This window comes from Cebus imitator, unplaced genomic scaffold (genome assembly GCF_001604975.1).
Source record: "Cebus imitator isolate Cc_AM_T3 unplaced genomic scaffold, Cebus_imitator-1.0 Scaffold6, whole genome shotgun sequence".
NCBI classification, from domain to species: Eukaryota; Metazoa; Chordata; class Mammalia; order Primates; family Cebidae; genus Cebus; species Cebus imitator.
In genome coordinates this window covers 2,531,718-2,555,387 of record NW_016107321.1, presented here as the reverse complement: position 1 = coordinate 2,555,387, position 23,670 = coordinate 2,531,718, and the positions used below count along the sequence as shown (strand labels likewise).

Sequence of the window (23,670 nt, the reverse complement as noted above, 5' to 3'; positions counted from 1 at the left end):
TTTTAGTAGGCTGGGATGGTCTCAATCTCCTGACCTCATGATCTGCCCCCCTTTGCCACCCAAAGTGCTAGGATTACAGGCATGAGCCACTGCACCCGGCCTTATTTATGGCTCTTAAACCTATAAATATTAGTGTATCCAAATGTATCCTCCTCTCTTTCATTTCTGAGACAGAATAGGTTTTCCTTCTTTTATTTAAGGCCCATTTCCCCATATCCTCTGGACACTAGCCCTGCCCACACTGCCTTCTGAAGACTGTGTGCATTATCCCATAGTAGTCCATGGTAGAGTATTTATTTGTTTGATAGTAAGCCCACTGGGGAAAGGAGCTTGCTTACTTTATTCATATTTATACCTTCAGCATCTAACCCACCTAGGCTCATAATATGAAGTCCAGCAATCCTTGCTGAATAAATGGACTCAGCAACGTGCACAGCTTCTGCCCCATACTTGTGCTTATCACTGCAATTACCCCATTAAATGCTGTAAATATTATTTATAAAAAGAATAAAACTTACGCTGCCTTTCAGTGGTAAGCATATAATCGTTGCCTGACACTCTATACAATGATACTACCCTCCATAATATAACTCACTACATAATTTTTAAACTGTAACTGTACCCTTCTTGTATTATAAAGGTGAAATGGTATACAGCCAAGCATAGCTGAACAATGGCATGGCTTCTTCTTGCTATCTTCTATCAATCAATTTATTTGCACAGCACAAAATTGCTATTCCCCTGAACCGAAGCAGTAGAAAGCCTTATATAATATAACACTATTTTGATATACCTTGACATATACATTATGTAACAGCATTTTTCCTTTGCTATACTTCGCAACATAATGGAGAAATGTTCTTTTAAAGTCAGCAACATCAGCAGGAATAAGACTTTTAAATGAAGCTCCCAGGAAGACAGAATTCTCACACTTAAAAACAAAGTATTTATTCCACAAGAATAAATATTATATGTTTTCTGAAGTTGAATTGCAGTGATCAGGTAACAATTGCATTGTTAAGCAATAAGAATGACTTCTTAAAAATTATTTTTTTAAAATGTGATGGCATTTTAAGTTAGATTTAAATTATTTCATTGATAATAATTGTACATAATTATGGGGTACAATGTGATATTTTGATATATGTATACACTATAGAAAGATTAGCTCAAGCTAATTAGCATATCCATCACCTCACCCTACTTATCATTTTTTGTGGTGAGAATATTTAAAATCTATTCTTTTTGCAGTTTAGAAATATAAACTACATTATTATTATTATTATTATTATTATTTGAGATAGTCTTATTCTGTCACCCCCGCTAGAGTGCAGTGGCACAATCTCAGCTTACTACAACCTCCACCTCCTGGGTTCAAGGGATTCTCCTACCTCAGCTTCCCAAGTAGCTGGGATTACAGGCGCCTGCCACCATGCCCAGCTAATTTTTGTATTTTTAGTAGAGACAGGGTTTCACCATGTTGACCAGGCTGGTCTCGAACTCCTGACCTCAAGTGATCTGTCCACCTCGACCTCCCAAAGTGCTGGGATTATAGGCATGAGTCACCATACCCCGCCATATAATACATTATTAACTATGATCACCAGGCCATGCAATTTTTCCTACTGTCTAACTAGAACTTTGTACCATGTGAACAACATCTCCCTATTTCCTTCCACCCCAGCCTCTGCTTCTATAATTTCAGCAATTTTTGATTCCATATACAAGTGAAATTATGCAGTATTTGTCTTTCTGTGCCTGGCTTATTTCACTTAGTATAATTTTTACCTGAAAAATAATTTTTTGTTATGGTCCTATGATGAATTAAAAAACATAATAATAACAAAAAAGTAATAGTACTACCAGGAGTACTAATATTACACAAAATTTATTGAGCACTTACTATATTCTGGCACTTTCCTAAGGATTTTCAATGTATTTGTGCATTTAAAACTCAGAGCAGCCCAGTGACACAAGAACAATCAATATCAGTATTTATTCTTCCCTAGGAATCTGAGGCACAGAGATTTAAAGTAATTTTTCCAGGACACAAGCTGATAAGTGGTAGACTGAGGGTTTTAACCCATGCTCTTAATGTTAAACATTATTCTTTCTTTAGTGTTTTTAATATGAATAGAAATAAATTACTATTCTATGCTTCTTTCTGTCTGAAACTGAAATTATTTTTTTAAACTCTTTGGAGCACATTTCAGAATAGGAGTGATAGCTAATCACCAGCCACTCAAATTTCAGTGTCGTAAGGACAGGGTCTTATGAAGTGTGTATTCAATCTTATCAATGCATGGGCAATGGTGAACTATCTGGCGGCTGCCAAAAACCTACGACTGTATGACTTAGAAATAAACAACTATTGTAAGCACTACTCAGTAACTATGCTGCCAACCAGTTTCTACACTGCCTTTATAGAAAATAATGTGCTATAATGACCAATGACACTGTTTACAATAAATCTAATATTTTATAAATTTATACAATTATATGGAAAGCCCAGACACATTTCTTTAGAAAGGCAAGTAGAAACAAATCTATCCTGTGTTCAGGAAAGTAAAGGTTTTCTTCGTCAGTAAGCTCTGAATCTAAATAAGCCTCAGTCCAAAAAGAGTTTTATTGCAGACTGATAATCCCCTAGGTTTATAATAAAAATGCTGACAGAGCTTTAGCTACAGCATAACAAATGCAAGGCTATAATGTTCTTCTGCCAGAAATTCCTATTTATTTCCAGTGTCCTAACAGATGGGCTTTACTGCCTTGAAATTCCCACCCCCGCAAAGTTAATTGCTTGTCTATCAAAAAGATAAACATCTTGTTTTAGGCTTTGGGGATATTACATGTGGGGAGAAAAACTAATACTCTAGCAATACATTGTGTCCGAAATGCATTCGAAGTAAGAGAGCCGTATTCTCTCAGTGCATCCGTGATCTACCAGTAAGAACAGCTGGATGACTCCAGTGTCTTAAAAAGTACAGGATTCTCTGTGTAGTGACACTAGCATCTATAATACACTTAGGCTTTGTTATGCCAATAAGGCTTGATTTACTGCCACGTAAATTACTATAACTTTACAAAACAAACTTCAAAATGACAGTGAAACTCTTTGAGACTCTTGTAATAGTGCCTCAAGCGAAATGAACTTTAAGATAAACATGTCTAATCCAGTATTTTTCAAACTATGAATTCTAACCCCTTCATGGGTTGCAGACATTGTTTTCTAAATAAAATAAACTAAACCAACATTGAAAATATCAGATTACATGTGATAGCAGTAACTATCATTTCATGAAACTTCTGTCAGATAAACACATGCACAGGTGTATTGGATTGTGATTTACAAAGAATTCCTTACTTTGAGGTACTGTAAAAAAAAAAATTTGAAAAACACATTTCCTGAGCAGCTCTTTCATTTGACAGATGAGAATACAAACTCAAGGAATTTTCCCAAGGTCAAAACTCATTAAGAACAGAGCCTGAAATAGCACCTATTTATCAATCCACTGCCCATATGTAGATGCTATTTATGACTGTACTTTCTTTGAACTCTTTTTTAAACATATAAATCTCCTGAACTGTAATTCTATGCCTTAAATTCATATTATAATTCTACTGTTCCCCTTGGTATACCGTTAATAGTGTTAACATTACAGGGACAAATTAAATAATGTGAAGGAAGATAATGATCATATAGAAATTTTTAATGCCCCCTTTTTAAAGCTATATCTAGAAAATGCGGGAAAACATGAACAAAGGGGCAGGTACAATAAAGATTGCTCTGGTTGTCAGCACATTGACTAGAGCAGAGAGTTCCTTTAGAATAGAGACAAAATAAGTTTAGAAATAAATGTATATACTACTTTAGATAACGTACAGTAGCATGCAGATCTCATTCTCCAAAGAGCTGGTTTAAAGAGAAAATATGTAGACAGCCTCATAACTAATGATTCATATTAAAAAACCATTATGACTTTAACGCATGCATATTGGTGTCACTGCCAGATGGCATGGGTAATGAACCTGACGGAATCTGGATATTTTTGTGTTCTTAGGCTATTTTACTGACAAATATAATAGTTGCATAAAAAGCAATAACACAGAAGTGTTGGTATCTATCCTTTGACTTTCTCCACTCACAAATGTGCGTGCGCGCACGCACGCACACACACACACACACCCCACTGCAGAGAGGCAGGCAGGCCAACTAAAGCATGTTTTCGGTTCTATTCTTACTGTTCTGCTGCTTCCTTTACACTAGGCAATGTATGATGGACTCTTTCACACAGGCTTCATTCGTTCTGATGAATGGACAGGTTCCATTCTATACATATTCTACAATGCACTGAAGTATTAGTTAATGAGCGTATCTTCTCTTTCACAATACTTTTTATAACTATAAAAGTAATATTTGCATATGCATTAACATAGATGATACTGCAATTTTATATGCTTAAATACATATTAGACATATCAAATTATAGCGAATACACATTATTTCTTGACTTAATTGCCTTGGCTTTGCACAGAGCATTTTTCTTGACGTCTACAGAAGACAAAGAATTGAAAATTTCCATTCCCTCCTTCTTTCCTATTCTACCTGCTGACTTCTGGCATTTATATTTTACTTTTAGCTCCTCAACAGGTTATCATTTGTAACTTCAAGTAATATATATTTAAACTGTCCTGTTGACTTGTCAACTGTGAGTCAATATCTCTTTCAGTGAAAATGAAGAACTGCGGCATAGACACTTCATTCCAATTTCTCCACATTCTGCCATCTTCTGGTTATTAATTGTATTATTTTTTCTAACATCAAGAGAATAATTTAGTCTCCAATGCTTTGTGTAAAATTTGATTCTAAAAATTAAAACCCAATGTAAGCAACATTTCTGGCATTATGACTATTGAATATTATTCGTTGCAAAATGAAGTAGAGTAATTAGACCCTTAGGGAAGGGATTTTCATCCAACACTAATGTATTGCTGCATAAAGAAGAGTTTGGAAAGTTTCAGGCCTTCATGTATCATCTTTTTATTACCTTTTAGCTTTCCATTTAGTTTTAGTTTCCCCTTTAATTTATATTCAGCTACCACTTTTTCTGTATATCATCTTTTCACTCATTTTTCGGGGGGTTATCACTCAATACATTTGCAGATAGACATTCTTTTTATTTTTTTATTTTTAATAGAGATGGGGTCTTGCTATGTTGTTCAGGCTGGCCTCCATCTCCTGGTATTAAGCAATCCTCCTGCCTCAGCCTTCCAAAGTGCTGGGATGACAGGCGTGAGCCACTGTACTCAGCTACATACTCTTTATCAATCTTTGTATTCTTGATGTGCACGATTAAGAGCTGGGTATAGAATTCTGTATTTAAGTTTCTCTCAGGTCTTTGAAGACATTGCTTTGATAGCTTCTAGCATCCAGTATTGCTGATGGAAAACATAATGTTAGCCTGGTTTTCATTCCTTTGCAGACAATCTATTTTAGTGTCATTGGACGCTTGTGGCATCTTCTTTATCTTGAGAATTTTGAAGTTTCATCAAGGTATCTCCACATATAGTTCACTCTGACCCATCCTGCTTGCCAGACGTTTACATCTGTCTGTTGATGCCTATGGTGGATTGAAAGCAGCAATGGCCCCAATTTGTGCTTAGCTTTAGAAGAGCCCTTCCCAGGTTCTCTGGGTTTGGCCACATAATTTGCTTTGGGTTATGAGACAATACTAAAGGAAAGTAAGTAGCAACTTGAAAATACTCCTGCCTTGGAAATTGCACTCCTGCTGCTCTTAGGAATCCTCTGTCAAGAAAACAAGCCAAGGTTAGCAGGGTGATGAAAGACACATGACTCAGTTCCTCCCATCACCACAGACAACAATCACAGCCAACTGCATGTGCTTTCACCTTCTATCAGCTAATCACACTCAATCCTCCACTGACCAGAGAAACATGAGCCAGTTCCGGTGAAAACAGCCACACTGCCCACATCAGGAGAGCCAACCAGCTGAATCACAGACACATAAGCTAAATGAATTGTCTTTTCCTTCCCTTTTTTTTTTTTTTTTTGAGACAGAGTTTCGCTCTTGTTACCCAGGCTGGAGTGCAGTGCTGCAATCTCGGCTCACTGCAACCTCCACCTCCTGGGTTCAAGCAATTCTCTTGCCTCAGCCTCCTGAGTAGCTGGGACTACAGGCACGCGCCACCATGCCCAGCTAGTTTTTGTATTTTTAGTAGAGATGGGGTTTCACCTTGTTGACCAGGATGGTCTCAATCTCTTGACCTCATGATCCACCCGCCTCAGCCTCCCAAAGTGTTGGGATTATAGGCGTGAGCCACTGCACCTGGCCATGGTCTTTGTTTTAAACCACTAAGTTTTGAAGTCATGTGTTACATAACAAAGGTTAACTGACACTCATGGTTTGACTCTGTTTGTCTCTTACTGGTGTATAGGAATGCTTGTGATTTTTACACATTGATTTTTTTATCCTGAGACTTTGCTGAAGTTGCTTATCAACTTAAGGAGATTTTGGGCTGAGTCGATGAAATATACAATCATGTCGTCTGCAAATAGAGACAATTTGACTTCCTCTTTTCTTAATTGAATACCCATTATTTCTTTTTCTTGCCCTATTGCCCTGGCCAGAACTTCCAATACTATGTTGAATGTCGGTGGTGAGAGAGGGCATCCTTGTCTTGTGCCACTTTTCAAAGGGAATGCTTCCAGTTTTTGCTCAGTCAGTATGATACTGGCTGTGGATAAACAGCTCTTATTATTTTGAGATACGTTCCATTGATATCTAGTTTATTGAGAGTTTTTAGCATAAAGGGCTGTTGAATTTTGTTAAAGGCCTTCTCTGCATCTATTGAGATAATCATATGGTTTTTGTCTTTGGTTCTGTTTACGTGATGGATTACATTTATAGATGTACGTATACTGAACTAGCCTTGCATCCCAGGGATGAAGCCAACTTGATCGTGATGGATAAGCTTTTTGATGTGCTGTTGGATTTGGTTTGCCAGTATTTTATTGAGGATTTTCCCACCAATGTTCATCATGGATATTGGCATAAAATTTTCTTTTTTAGTTGTGTCTCTGCCAGGTTTTGGTATCAGGATGATGTCGGTCTCATAAAATGAGTTAGGGAGGATTCCCTCATTTGTTTTGTTTGGAATAGTTTCAGAAGGAATGGTACCAGCTCTCCTTGTACCTCTGGTAAAATTCGGCTGTGAACCCCTCTGGTCCTGGACCTTTTTTAGTTGGTAGGCTATTAACTGCTGCATCAATTTCAGACCTTGTTACTGGTCTATTCAGGGATTCAACTTCTTCCTGGTTTAGTCTTGGGAGGGTGTAAGTGTCCAGGAGTTTATCCATTTCTTCTAGATTTGCTAGTTTCTTTGTATAGAGGTGTTTGCAGTATTCTCTGACAGTAGTTTGTATTTCTGTGGAATCAGTGGTGATATCCCCTTTATCATTTTTTATTGTATCTACTTGATTCTTCTCTCTTTTCTTCTTTATTAGTTTGGCTAGTGGTCTACTTTGTTGATCTTTAAAAAAAACAGCTCCTAGATTCACTGATTTTTTTTGAAGGGTTTTCTGTGTCTCTATCTCCTTCAGTTCTTCTCTGATCTTAGTTATTTCTTGTCTTCTGCTAGCTTTGGAATCTGTTTGATCTTGCTCCTCTAGTTCTTTTAATCGTGACATTAGGGTGTCAACTTTAGATCTTTCCGTATTTCTCTTGTGGGCATTTAGTGCTATAAATTTCCCTCTAGACACTGCTTTAAATGTGTACCAGAGATTCTGGTACATTGTGTCTTTGTTCTCATTGTTTCAAAGAACATCTTTATTTCTGCCATCATTTCATTATATATCCAGTAGTCATTCAGGAGCAGGTTGTTCAGTTTCCATGTAGTTGTGCGGTTTTGAGTGAGTTTCTTAATCCTGAGTTCTAATTTGATTGCACCGTGGTCTGAGAGACTGTTATGATTTCCATTCTTTTGCATTTGCTGAGAAGTGTTTTACCTCCAATTATGTGGTCAATTTTAGAATAAGTGCAATGTGGTGCTGAGAGGAATGCATCTTCTGTGGATTTGGGGTGGAGAGTTCTGCAGACGTCTATTAGGTCTACTTCGTCCAGATCTGAGTTCAAGTCCTGGATATCCTTGTTAATTTTCTGTCTCACTGATCTAATATTGACAGTGGGGTATTAAAGTCTCCACCATTATGGTGTGGGAATCTAAGTCTCTTTGTAGGTCATTAAGAACTTGCTTTATGTATCTGGGTGCTCCTGTATTGGGTGTGTATATATTTAGGACAGTTAGCTCTTCTTTTTGCATTGATTCCTTTACCATTATGCAATTCCCTTCTTTGTCTCTTTTGATCTTTGTTGGTTTAAAATCTGTTTTATCAGAGACTAGGATTGCAATCCCTGCTTTTTTTGGTTCTCCATTTGCTTGGTAAATCTTCCTCCATCCCTTTATTTGGAGCCTCTGTTTGCTACAAAGGGAATAAAATACCTAGGAATACAACTAACAAGGGATGTGAAGGACCTCTTCAAGGAAAACTACAAACTACTGCTCAAAGAAATAAGAGAGGACAGAAAGAGATGCAAAAACATTTCATTCTCATGGTTGGGAAGAATCAATATCATGAAAATGGCCATACTTCCCAAAGTAATTTATAGATTCAATGGTATCCCCATCGAACTACCATTGACTTTCTTCACAGAATTGAAAAAAAAAAAAAAAAAAACACCTTAAACTTCATATGGAACCAAAAAAGAGCCCGCATAGCCAAGACAATCCTAAGTACACACACACACACAAAACAAACAAACAAACAAAAAACAAAGCTGGAAGCTTAAAGTTATCTGACTTCAAACTATACTACAAGGCTAGAGTAATCAAAACAGCAAGACACTGGTACCAAAACAGAGATATAGACCAATGGAACAGAACAGAGGCTTCAGAACTAATGCCACACAACTACAACCATCTGATCTTTGACAAACTGACAAACCTGACAAAAACAAGCAATGGGGAAAGGATTCCCTATTTAATAAATGGTGTTGGGAAAACTGGTTAACCATATGCAGAAAGCTGAAACTGGATCCTTTCCTTATACCTTATACAAAAATTAACTCCAGATGGATTAAAGATTTAAACATAAGACCTAACACCATAAAAACCCTAGAAGAAATCATAGGCAACACCATTAAGGACATAGGCATGGGCAAGTACTTCATGACTAAAACACCAAAAGCAACAGAAACAGAAGCCCAAATAGATAAATAAGATCTAATTAAACTGCATAGCTTCTGCAAAGCAAAAGGAACTATCATTAGAGTGAAGTGGCAACCAACAGAATGGGAAAAAAATTTTTCAATCTACCCATCTGACAAAGGTCTAATATCCAAAATCTACAATGAACTTAAGCATATTTACAAGCATCCCATCAAAAAATGGGCAAAGGATTTGAACAGACACTTCGCAAAAGAAGACATTTATGCAGCCAACAAACATATTTAAAAAAGCTCATCATCACTGGTCATTAGAGAAATATAAATCAAAACCACATTGAGATACCATCTCACACCAGTTAGAATGGCAATCATTAAAAAAGGAAACAACAGATGCTGGAAAGAATGTGGAGAAATAGGAATGCTTTTACACTGTTGGTGGGAGTGTAAACTATTGTGGAAGACAGTGTGGCAATTCCTCAAGGATCTAGAAATAGAAATACCCTTTGACCCAGCAATCCTATTACTGGGTATATATACAAGGGATTATAAATCATTCTATTATAAAGACACATACACACGTATGTTTATTGTGGCACTGTTCACAATAGCAAAGACTTGGAACCAACCCAAATGCCCATCAGTGATAGACTGGATAAAGAAAACGTGGCAAATATACACCACAGAATACTATGCAGCCATAAAAAAGGATAAATTAATCCATAACCCTCCTTTGCAGGGACATGGATAAAGCTGGAAACCATAATTCTCAGCAAACTGACACAAGAACAGAAAACCAAACACCAAATGTTCTCACTCATAAGTGGGTGTTAAACAATGAGAACAAATGGACACAGGGAAGGGAAGATCACACACCGGGGCCTGTTGGGGGTTGGGGGGTAGGGGGTAGGGGAGGGGTACCCAGGGGTGGGGAGATAAGGAAAGGATAGCATTAGAAGAAATACCTAATGCAGATGACGGGGTGATGGATGCAGCAAACCACCATGGCATGTGTTTACCTATGTAACAAACCTGCATGTTCCGCACATGTACACTAGAACTTAAAGTATAATAATAATAATAAAGTTATAAAAATAAAAATAAAAAAAACAAAGTTTAATTGACATAGACTATTTCTTGGGCTTATAAAATATTGTCATTAAACTGTATTTTCTGCCTTTGTCTTATTATTTTGTATTAATCAGATGCTGGATCTATTGACTCTACCCTTATTGCCCCTAACTTTTTTTTTTTTTTTTTTTTTGATTTTTTTTTTTTTTTTTTTTTTTTTTTTTTTTTTTTTTTTTTTTTTTTTTTTTTTTTTTTTTTTTTTTTTTTTTTGAGATGGAGTCTCACTCTGTTACTAGGCTGGAACAGTGGTATGATCTCAACTCACTGCAATCTCTGCCTCCCGGGTTCAAGCAATTCTCCTCCCTCAGCCTCCCAAATAGCTGGGATTACAGGCACACGCCACCACACCCAGATAATTTCTGTATTTTTAGTAGAGACAGGGTTTCACCATGTTGGCCTCGATTTCTTGGCCTCATGATCTGCCCGCCTCGGCCTCCCAAAGTGCTGGGATTACAGGCGTGAGCCACCGCACTCAGCTGCCCCTAACTTTTTAACCTTCCATTGCCTTATCTTTCTAAGTGTTGGGAGTTAACTTTCAATTTATTTGTTTTTTTTTTTATTTACTGAAACAGAGTCTTGCTCTGTAGCTCAGGCTAGAGTGCAGTGGCACAATCTCTGCTTACTGCAGCCTCCATCTCCAGGTTCAAGTGACTTTCCTGCCTCAGCCTCCCAAGCACCTGTGACTACAGGTGTGTGCCACCATGCCTGGCTAATTATTGTTTTATTTTAGTAGAGATGGGATTTCACCATGTTGGCCAAGCTTGTCTTGAATTCATGACCTCAAGTGATTTGCTCGCCTCGGCCTCCCAAAGTGCTGGGAATACAGGCTTGAGTCACCGCACCTAGCCCAATCATCAATTTAATTTGAAGATAAAAACACACTTAGGCATCAGCAATGCCCTTTCTGTCCATGAGTTGGTTTAATACATTTTTACTTTGATAATCATGCTTTTAATTTCCTGGAAATTTCTTGTTTTGATTGTTTCTTTTTCATAGTAGCCTTTACAGCTATTATTTCCTCTCAAATTTGCTCTGTCCCCCAGGCTGGAGGAGCGCAATGGCATGATCTCGGGTCACTGCAACCTCTACCTCTGGGGTTTGAGCGATTCTTCTGTCTCAGCCTCCTGAGTAGTGGGGACTATAGGCCCCTGTCACCACGCCCAGGTAATTTTTGCATTTTTAGTAGAGATGGGGTTTTGCAATGTTGGCCAAGCTGGTTTCCAACTCCTGGCCTCAGGTGATCTGACCATCTTGGCCTCGCAAAGTGCTAGGATTACAGGTGTGAGCCACCATACCTGGCCTTCCTCTCAAATTCTGCTGAGGGTATTAATTAGGTATCTCTCAAAAGTTTCTGGTATTCCCTGAATTGTATTTGCTTTTTTTTTTTTTTTTTTTTTTTTTTTTTTTTTTTTTTTTTTTTTTTTTTTTTTTTTTTGGGGGGGGGGGGACGGAGTTTCGCTCTCGTTACCCAGGTTGGAGTGCAATGGCGCGATCTCGGCTCACCGCAACCTCCGCCTCCTGGGTTCAGGCAATTCTCCTGCCTCAGCCTCCTGAGTAGCTGGGATTACAGGCACGCGCCACCATGCCCAGCTAATGTTTTGTATTTTTAGTAGAGACGGGGTTTCACCGTGTTGACCAGGATGGTCTCGATCTCTTGACCTTGTGATCCACCCGCCTCGGCCTCCCAAAGTGCTGGGATTACAGGCTTGAGCCACCGCGCCCGGCCCCTGAATTGTATTTGAATCTTCTGGTAGCAGTTACGCTTTTCATTCATCTGAATACAGTTTTCCCCTAAATATCTAATTGATGATTCTTGGATCCGATAATTCTAGTTACTTTTCTAAGTGAAAAATGACATTGATTTGTATGAGTAATTCATATTGTTTCATCTGCACTGCAAAATACATGATCCCTAAAGACTTCTTCCTGGAATGAAAGACATGTCAACACTCACAGCATTCTGTAAATTTCATGAGCAGAAAAGCAGTAAGTAGGCTGGTAACGCCCATGACTGCCAAATAAGACAAGTTTTATTTTACATGTGAAATGCTTTATCAACTTCACTTCTGAACACCTTTTCTACTTTTCCCCAGTGTTCAATGTAGGATTTCACTGCTAGGAAAAAAAAGTAAAACAGAGCGTTTCCATTGTTTTAATGCTACCATATGAGAAAAGACAATTATTGGGCCAGGTGCGGTGGCTCACACCTGTAATCTTAGCACTTTGTGATTCTGAGGTGGGTGGATTGCCTGAGCTTGGGAGTTTGAGACCAGTCTGGGCAACTTGGTGAAACCCCATCTCTAAAACAAGAAAAAAGAGAATTAGGCGCGTGTGTTTAACCTGCTGACTTAAACTGGAAACCCTGTAATTAGGCTTCAGCCTTGACCTCTTCTTCTGGATCTTGTTTGTTAGTTTCTATAGGTCATAAGTGCCTTATGCTGATAACAGAATTCACTTGATTTTATTTTTGAGAGAATACGTTTTGAGAATGATTTATGTAGGGAATAATTTGTTTGTGAAGAATAAAGTTTCCAATATAGAGATCTCATTTTAAAAGTTGGCTTTTTTTCTTACTTCAAGAGCATTGATGACACTTTAAAAAATTTTTCTGAAATCAGTGATCACTTAGATGAATGTTGCTATTATCTGCACACATTGCTAAACATTCCAGAATTTAAAGTTCACTTAAGCTTTCTGAGACTAAATGATATTTCTCTGTTATAATTTCAAACTTATGAAAGCAGCATAGGCCCAAAAGGACAGCAGTATAGTAAAACAAAATAAGGTTATTTTCCAATGAGAATAGAGATAAATCATTTTCCCAAGGAGAGTTTACCAAGGCAAGGGACTGGCCGAAGAAAAGCAGCCCTCATCTTCAAAGATCAAATTAATTTAAAAAACACACCCTATCTTCTGCTTAGCTTTGATATATTAACACGTACATTTGTCTTAAATCTTAAGGCCGTTGTCCAACAAGTCATGGCAGTCAAAAGAACTATGTCATAAAAGTGTACATCTAGTAAAGCCCTCTCTATTTTTATTTTTAAAAAGTGATTTAAAAAATTTTGGTAGAATAATCTAATTTTCAAATAAAAGCTTATAGAAACCCACATACCTATACATATATATGTTTTTTGATAAATACATATATAAAGACACTGAAGTGGAGCTGTTTTGCTTAAGAACGCTGAAGGTGGAGTTAGAAAAGCTTCACAGTCTAGCTTCATTCGTGGTCCTGAGATACCACAAAGATACCGTTTTCTCAAACAAAACTGAAATCTACTCTTCCGTTCCATAAAGGAGAATAATCTGTGTCTCATATTTAAAACTTATAGGTATAGATATATTTTTCATGAATATTTATTAAAAACAATGAAATAAAAAATATGCCATGAACTCATTTGTTGAACATTTCCATGTAAACACAACTGTGCAAAGCACTTTGAGAGCTGCATGGGAGATCTAAGACACGGTTTCTGTGTTCAAATAGAAATCACATCTGAGGCTGAAGCCACATTCTGTGGTGCTCAATTCCATAGCAGACTAGTGTAGCTTGAAGTATTTAAGCAGATTAACTGTAAAGGAAAAGGAAAAGTGTTACTTAGCTGCATCTTAAAAGATTATTGGGATCCAAACAATCTGTAGGAGGAAGACGGCTAACACACCAGCGGTGGAAAAAATACAAACATTTTTGGTTGCTTTTTGTAGAGACAGGATCTCCTCTCAAACTCTTGGCCTCAAGGGCTATTCCCGCCTTAGTCTCCTGAAGTGCTGGGATTACAGGTGCCACCATGCCCAGCAAGGACAGATTTTCAAAAAGAGGACACAGCAGGGATGTGGTAACAAGAAGACATCTGTGTAACTGAAGTGGAAAATAACATATATTGGAGTTTGAAGGGAAATAAAATTAAACACCTAAGTGAGGAAAATATAATTAGTGTTTCAACCATCTGCTACCATTTCCTGCTATGCCCTTCCTTCTGGGAGGGCTCTATTTCCCTTCCTCAATCAGGCAAGGCTCTGCACAAATGACTTGTTTTGGCCAAGGAAATGGAATTCGATGAGACCACTGTGATGTCTCCTCTCTGTTATAAGGCTGAATGTGCTCCAGACAGAACCAGCTCAACAATCAGCCTCTGTCCTGGAGTGAGGGCAACTTCAGCTGTGCCACTGCAAACTCATGATGAACATGTAACTAAGCAAGGAATAAATCATTGTTGTTGAAACCCCTGGCTCCATTATCACTGCAGCTCAGACAATCCTCACTGATACAACGCTTAGTACCAGATCAAGAATGACGTTAAAGTGAGGACCTGATGTCAGGGAGAATACGTGTCTAGTGTAGGTTTATAAATAGCTTTCATCTCCAAACACGCCTTTTCACTCAGTGGCTTTAACATGGGGATGGGTAATGCTGAATTTGATTTTGTCTAGTGTTAATTTACATGGCAGTATGGCGGCCAATGCTCACGTTCAGAAATCTAAGATGAGAAGAAAAGTATCTTTAGGGTTTACTCAAACGTCACTTTCTCAGTAAGACTTAATCATCCCATTTAAAATTTTAAATGAGCCCCTCCTCGTTTTTTCTACTCTGTATCTCCCTCCCTTATTATCTTTTTCTCCACGCTACTTCACCAGCATTTGCATGTGTGGTATATATGTATGTACGTATGGTATGGTGGTATGCATGGTATGTATGTATGTGTGTGGTATATATATGTATACATATATATAAAACTATGTTTGCAAAACATATCTGTTACACTGACTTTACTAATGAATAACTTATTTACATACATATATACATATATATGTATATACATAAATAGCTTATGTTTGCAAAACATATCTGTTACACTGACTTTACTAATGAATAACTTATTTACATACATATATACATATATATGTATATACATAAATAGCTTATGTTTGCAAAACATATCTAAAGCTTATATAAAACTTATAAAGTTGTAAAACCCTGAAAATTACATCTCATGTGCCCTTTTGAAATATTTATGATGTTTACATCCCCATGAAGAAAGTAAGACAAACAAAGCGCCAGGAAAGTTACTCCATTTACTTCATTAGCACGAACTTGCAAGAAAGACTGCAGGCTGTTTAACAGATAAAATATATCATAGTTCAGGAAGGCCTTGACTTACACTGACTTGACTAAAGAATAACTTATTTACAACTGGATAGACACTAGGAAAATCCCCACATATGCTGCCAAAGACAAGAGGTATCACTAGCAACCAAAATTATATAAGAACCATTCCTGCTTCACAAAATGATACTTAGGGTATATGCAATCATTGATTAGTGCAATATTTCTGGTAGGTTATGGGATAACCTGGTTTTTGCATGATGGATGGGGAATTTACTATTGTCATGTTTTTCATGTCAAAACAAATGTGAACTTTTAAACAAAAGCATTTTCGAATGCACTTGTGTAATGTTTCCATTTGAAAGGTGGAGACTGACTATGCTATATTTGCAAATTACAATACCTCTCAGAGATAGCGTAACACATTTGCTTCCAAAAAGGTTTTCCCCTCAAAGGAAGACTCTGTACCCTTGAGAATGACTCTTGAACTAATCATAGAGGAAGAACTTTTATTTATAAATTACTACTCTTATATTTCACAGATGAAAGAAACAGAATACTTAATAGATGTTTAAAAAATTGACCGGGTGCGGTGACTCAGGCTAGGACTCAGGCCAGGCATGGTGACTCACGCGAGTAATACTAGCACTTTGGGAGGCCGTGGCGGGAGGATCACTTGAGGTCAGGAGTTCAAAACCAGTCTGGCCAACATGGTGAAATCCTGTCTCTACTAAAAAAAAAAGAAAGAAAGAAAAAAATAGCCAGGCATGGTGGTGGGCAACTATAATCCCAGCTACTTGGGAGGCTGAGGCAGGAGAATTGCTTGATCCTGGGAGGCAGAGGTTGCGGTGAGCCGAGAACATGCCTCCAGCTTGGGTGACAGAGTGAGACTCCATCTCAAAAAAAAAAAAAAAAATTAACTGAGCATAGAATGATTAAAATATAGTTCCTTCGCATATCTTTAACTGCATTATATTCTATAAAATATTCATTTTAAAATGAAAACTTGGAAGTAACTGATCATTCAAATTTTAAACAAGTTGAAGAAGCTTCAAATAGCAGATAATTACCAATGTTTTAAATGTGCTGTGTTCTGGGGGGAATCCAACATTAGGATAAACAAGGCAAAGTCTCTGTTCTATGGAATTCAATGCAGTGCTGGAGACTGAGATGCAAACATATAATTATGTTATCTCAAACTGAACTTCAAGGAGGGAGTAACAAATTATGCCCTGAAAACGACGGACAGTTTCTAGGAGGATTTGATTCTTGGGCTCTGTATTGAAGGATGAAAGGTCCTCCCTTATAAAGAATCTTCATATACAGTAGTACAGAGGTGGAAAGAAAGCACATTCAAGAAATAGTCTGTGATGGTTTCACCCAGAATAGAGGGCACTCAATGACCTGGAAGATGTTTTAAGAGGTTATTCAAAAATATTTACCATCTTTTTTGAGATACCATCTCACGCCAGTTAAAATGGTGATCATTAAAAAAATCAAGATACAAAAATAACAAATAAAAAAAATCAGGAGAAAACAGATGCTGGAGAGGATGTGGAAAAGTAAGAATGCTTTTACATTGTTGGCGGGAGTATAAATTAGTTCAACCATTGTGGAAGACAGTGTGGTGATTCCTCAAGGATCTAGAAATAGAAATACCATTTGACCCAGCAATCCCATTACTTGGTATATACCGAAAGGATTATAAATCATTCTATTATAAAGACACATGCATACATATGTTTACTGCATCACTGTTTACAATAGCAAAGTCTTGGAACCAACCTAAATACCCATCAATGATAGACTGGATAAAGAAAGCATGGCACATATACACCATGGAATACTATGCAGCCATAAAAAAGGATGAGTTCACATCCTTTGCAGGGACATGAATGAAGCTGCAAACCATCATTCTCAGAAAACTGACACAAGAACAGAAAACCAACACACATGTTCTCACTTGTAAGTGGGCGTTGAACAATGAGAACACACGGACACAGGGAGGGGAACATGACACACCAGTCCTGGTCAGGGGGTGGGAGGGTTAGGGGAGGGATAGCAGGTGGTGGGGGTATCGGGGAAGGATAACATTAGAAAAAATACTTAATATGGATGACAGGGGGATGGATGTAGCAAACCACCATGGCATATGTATACCTATGTAACAAAATTGCACGTTCTGCACATGTATCCCAGAACTTAAAAGTATAAACAAAAAAATTTAAAAAAAAATTACTATCAACTCAAGTTTTGTCATAGGAAATGATTTTGTATAGAAATTATTTCCCCAGATTGTGAAGAACTTTGCATTGCCTGTTTTGGAATTTATTTTATAGGTAATGAGGAGTTATCAATGGCTCGTAAACAGGGGAGTGGTAGAATCAACTTCTTTTCTTTAAGGAATGTAACTGGAGCTGGAGGCGAGGGAGACTGGTGCCCAAAAGATTAGTTAACAAGCAACTATAATGACTGAGGTGACAGATGATGAAGGGTAAAAACAGGGCAGTTAGGCAGAATGAATGCAGGTGAAGAAAATTATCACCAGCCACAATGCTGTGGCGAAACAAATACGCGGCGTAGAGACACAAGAATCTGCAACAACTTTTAAGAATTTGTAACTTGTGGATCTGTTTGGGAATATTAACCAACAACAGAGGAGCAAACAGAGATGATCAGTGGGCAGTTTTGACTACTACGAGAGATCTCAGAGTCATCACAGGACAGGCTGTAGTTGAGGCCAGGTCACTGTATGGGATATAGAAGTGAAAGAAAGAATGGGAAAACAAGAGACCTGAGCAGACAGAAAGGGAGACATCAGACCCCTTGGTATTACTTCAAGTGATACTCTAGGAGCCAACGAACATGGCTACAAGGAGTAGGACACAATATCATAAGGTCAACAGAAGAATATATACAAGGACTATAAAAGTCTTTAGATGTAGCAATAAGGAAATCATTGGAGGAAAATTTGAGAGTTGGTGGGATTAGAAGCCAGACTGTCATGAAATCAAGAATGGGAAATAAGGCAGAGAACAAAGGTCCTTCTGAAAGTTTTGATGATGAAGACACAGTGGAAATAAGGACAGTGGCTTGAGGGTAAGGTAGAGTTGAAAATTAAGGTAAAAGGAACTGAAACATAACTGTATGAACTGAAAGTGGATACAGTTAAGAAATCAAAGAGAGAAGCTATAGTTGTAAGGCAAAGTAAGACAGAAATAACCTCAGAGATGAAGAAAGGAGGCCACCCTTTTTGAGCATTCAATGTGTACCAGATGTTTTGCTGTATACTTTCTGATGCATTGCCTAAATTAGCTAAATATTACTAATAGGTATCCCTACTAGTGTTAAATATTACTAATCAGTATCCCTAATCCACAGTCAGGGAATGATGAGGTAGAAAGGTTTATTAAAAATGGAATCTCTCAGAAGTAATGACCTCGATGTGAAATAGGAGGCAAGTCATATGTTCCAACAGTGTTAGGAACTTGGTGGTGAAAATGGCAGAGCTCCTGTATTAAATGAGAAAGTAATTCCTGGCAGGTAAGACATGAAAAAAAAATATTCAGAGTGCATGGTAATTATTGTATAATAACAAAAAGTTAACCTGGGATGACTGTATTACTTGCAAGCACTAGCTCAACCACAGGTGTATTCTTACATATAAGGTCTAATGAAAGATTTAACGAACAATAGCTTTTCATTTTGCAAAAGATACAGGAATATAGTTGAAAGTAATGTTACCTACATTAATCCTCACTAATGTTTAATCTTAACTCAGTTAAGTCATTTCTATAAGGCAACTTTACTAAAATAATGTATCGTACTATTTTACAACTATTTTATTATGTGAAAAATCCATGCTGGGAATCACGACCAATGGCTAATTTAAAACTAATTATTTCAGCATTAATCTGGATAATGATCCATAATGAATGGAAAATGAATAATCTGACATTTCAGGGGTTCCCTACTGCCCCAATTCATATGCAAGAAAATGCTTTTGCTACGTTTTTCATATATAGATTAAATATCCTCAAAGCGTTGACATATTTACAAATTATATTTTAGTTATGTATAGAATACAATGCCTAAATCTAAGTTTCAACACTGAGTTAATTAAGGAAAGTCCAATTTTATAACATTATTTTCGCATGTGGAAAAATAACTAATACATAATGCTTGACCATATGGTCTGTTAGTCTTTTTTTAATTACCTACAAATCACTACACAGGTTTTACAGCTGCTACATATTATTAACTGTAGCATGTTTTCCCCAGAGATTTTATTCCTCTCTTCATACATTTTTGTTTTAACCATGTACAAAAAAAGTTCGTATTTTTCATAGAGTTGATTGCAGAAGACTGAATACACAACAGATATATATATTTAAAGGAATTATGTTTTACATTTTAATTAATGTTAATTACTTGATAAAAGTTTCAGCAGACAAGAATATTGAATAGTTTTCTTTTAGCCAACATTTTAAAATTCTTCATTAAAGTCTAGTAGTCTAGAACACGCAATGCTGCAGTCAGGCATTAAAATGTTGTAATAACAGTTTCTGATATGGAAACCAATTCACTGTTTTTTTAAAAATGATGTATTTCATATAAGCCATATATCATTTGGGACATGTGCTTTAAACAATGTTAGAATTAAATCTGACTTTTGTCACAGAATCTAGAATCATTTTTATGTTTTAAAAGTATAATGACTGAATAGCATGTCAGAGAAAATGGCAGGAAATTAAAATTGAAATTGAAGCCTAAGTCCTAATAAAATGCTTGCTTCTATCCTCCCCAGAATACTTTCATTACATCCTACTCTTTATTCAATTGGATAAACTACCTAGCTCCAGGGTCAAATCCTACCAGGCCAGGATTACGACTGATTCATCACATGCATCAACTGAGCACAATGGTCTGCACAAGTAGGTGCTAAAGGTATTTGCTGAAATAAAAGATCCATACTTTTCGAATCAAACAAGTGTCTTACTCTTATGGTGCACACATTGATTTACCACCTCAGTCACATAGTAATCGTGTATAAAAAGCCAAAAAGATTACTGAGTATATAAAATAATTGGTATCTGAAAGGCCCTTTTAACTATCAACTATAAATTCTTCCTTAAGCTTTATACTGTCCTGCCAAGCTAACAGGTTTTCTTCATACTAATACTGCACAGATCTTCAGAAAAGCTGCTATCAATTACTTTGATTTCCCAGGCTGCTCAAACTGCTAATGGAACCTACTAATTAAAGTTCTTTTGAAACAATCCCAAATCTGAGCATTCTGCCTGATTACAGGCAGCCATCAACATTAACATCAATCGTTGACAATGTAATATACATTGGATGTGCCTGAGGTGATCATTATCTAAAATCCTGTTTCTAGAATGTGACTTCTATCTAGGAAAGAACATGTAATGAGGATTTAAGATATTACTACTTCCAATAACTGATTCTATCATGAATCTTGTACACAGCATTCACAATCAGAAGCAAAGATCCCGTTACTTGTAATACTCCCAGTCGATTTCATAGAAAAGAGCATTGAATTCTGTGACCATTTTAAGAGGACACTTTGTCCATATCCTCGCTTTCATCAAAAATGTAATCAGATATCAATACATTGTACACGATACTGTCTTACACTTGTATTTGGAAGCAGGCCCAAATTGATTATCAGCATCCAGAATAACCTGGTTGCAATCCACTTTGCAACCAGAATGCTAATTTGTAAAGCCAAAAATCAATAGGAAACAAAATGAGTCTGAAAAACATAAAAAGTAAACAATTTTATAGAACATTTGCCCACAGTTCAAAGGAACTTTGATCAAATTGACTAGTACAACTCAGGACATTACAGTTATTAGTCCTTAAGCACTTCAGGTAGAATTCTCATCTTTTCCAAAGCTTCATTCAAATACAATAGATCGTAAGACCTGACAATCTTCTTGCAACACTAATGAACCTGCTATGGTATTTGAAAGACATGGCGATCTACTATGTACAATGTTTCTGGAGAAAAAGAAAACCTTTAGAACACAGTCACCTGTATTAGGTGTCAATGAGACGTCAGGCCACCTCAAGAATGACTGTTCCGCTACAGTCCATGTACACTCAAATATATTAAGCAGTCCATAAATTTAATGTCAAAATTAAATTGCAGCTGCCAACAAACACAAATAGAGGACCTGTTTATTACTTCTGTTATATTAAGCAGCTTTTTGAACTAAAAACAGCAATACAAATTCTTCATTCCACCTGGAATTCCTTATAAGAAGAGTGCTTTAAGAATTGATTTTCAGTGATGCTGAGCAATTTTTCGTAGGTTTGTTGGCAGCTTGCATGTCTTCTTTAGTGAAGTGCCTGTTCATGTCCTTTGCCCATATTAAATGTTTTTTTTAATTGTTTTTTGCTTCTTGATTTGTTTAGGTTCCCTATAAATTATGAATATTCGACCTTTGTGAATGTATAGTTTGTAAATATCCTCTGCCACTCTGTAGGTTGTCTGTTTAGTCTGTTGATAGTTTCTTTTGCTGTGCAAGAAGCTCTTTACTTTAATTCAGTCCCACTTGGTCTATTTTTGTTTTTGTTGCAATTGCTTTTGGGGACTTAGCCAAAAATTCTTTGCCAGAGCCAATGTTGAGAAGAGTATTTCCTAGGTTGTCTTTCAGAAGTTTTATAGTTTGAGGTTTTACATTTAAATCTTTGGTCCATTTTGAGTTATTTTTTATATAGGGCAAAATGTAGGCATCCAGGTTCAATTTTCTGCATATGGCTAACCAGTTAATCATCAGAGAAATGCAAATCAAAACCACAATGAGATACCATCTTATGCCAGTCACGATGGCTATTATTAAGCAGTAAAAACAAAAACAAAACAAAAAAAAAAACAGATTTGACAAGGCTGCAGAGAAAAGGAAAGACTTATACACTATTGGTGGGAATGTATATTAGTCCAGCCACTGTGGAAAGCAGTCTGGAGATTTCTCAAAGAACTTACATGTCACTTGACCCAACAATCCCATTACTATGTATATACCCAAAGGAAAATAAATCATTCTACCAAAAAGACACATGCACTCATCTGTTCATTGCTACACTATTCACAATAGCAAAGACATGAAATAAACCCAGGTGTCCATCAATAGTAGACTGGATAAAGAAAATATGGTACATATACACCACAAAATACTACATAGCCATAAGAAAGAATGAAATCACTTCCTTTGCAGAAACATGGATGAAGCTGGAGGCCATAGCCCTAAATGAATTAACACAGGAACAAAAAACCAAATACTGCATGTTTCACTTATAAATGGGAAGTAAACAGTGAGCACACCTGGACATAGCAATGGACACTGGACTACTAGAAGGAGGGAGGGAGGCAGGGTTGAAGAACTACCTATTGGGTACTATACTTACTACCTGGGTGGTGAGTTCCATACCCTGAACCTCAGCATAAGGCAATATTCCCATGTAACAAACCTGCACATGTATTTCTGTATCTAAGATAAAAGCTAAATGTTTTTAAAAAAATTTAAAAATAAATAAAAAGAACTCACTTTCGTGTGACTGTAGTAAGAAACAGAAAAGGTAAAACTAAAACTTGAAATCATACACAAAAATATGCCCAAAATAAAAATCCAGTTTGTCATAATAATTTAGCAAATGTCCTTAGATACAAATATGATTACTAACACTAATATAAAATAATCAGGATAACTTCTCCATTACAAGTATATTTTATAATCATATTCCTGCTGGCAAACATGAGCAAAGCTGAAATTCAAAGGATTTGTTCAGTACAATCCCTTGTGAAAATAATTTTTCATTTAAAATATTAAATAGTGTTAACTTTCAATAATTGTCATATTTAATTTATACTTTATGTGTGTATTAATTTTGAAAGTATCTTTAGTATGTATCTCAGAATTCATGGCTCTTCCTTACAACCTAGATGAGCTATAAAATCACCAGGCTAGACCTTTAAAAAAAATTGTAGGCCAGGCACAGTGGCTCATGCCTGTAATCTCAGCATTTTGGGAGACCAAGATAGGCAGATCACTTGAGGTCAGAAGTTCGAGACCAGCCTGGCAAACAAGCTAAAACCCCATCTCCACCAAAAATACAAAAAATTATACAGGCATGGTGGCGGGCATCTGTAATCCCAGCTATTCA

At 36.8% G+C, this 23,670-nt stretch overlaps 1 protein-coding gene across 2 annotated transcripts in view; it reads right to left on the bottom strand.

The window, feature by feature from the left end:
* The window catches only part of PRKN (parkin RBR E3 ubiquitin protein ligase), a 1,415,352-nt gene that overhangs the window by 1,291,162 nt on the left and 100,520 nt on the right, over positions 1–23,670 (bottom strand). The window lies entirely within an intron of this gene.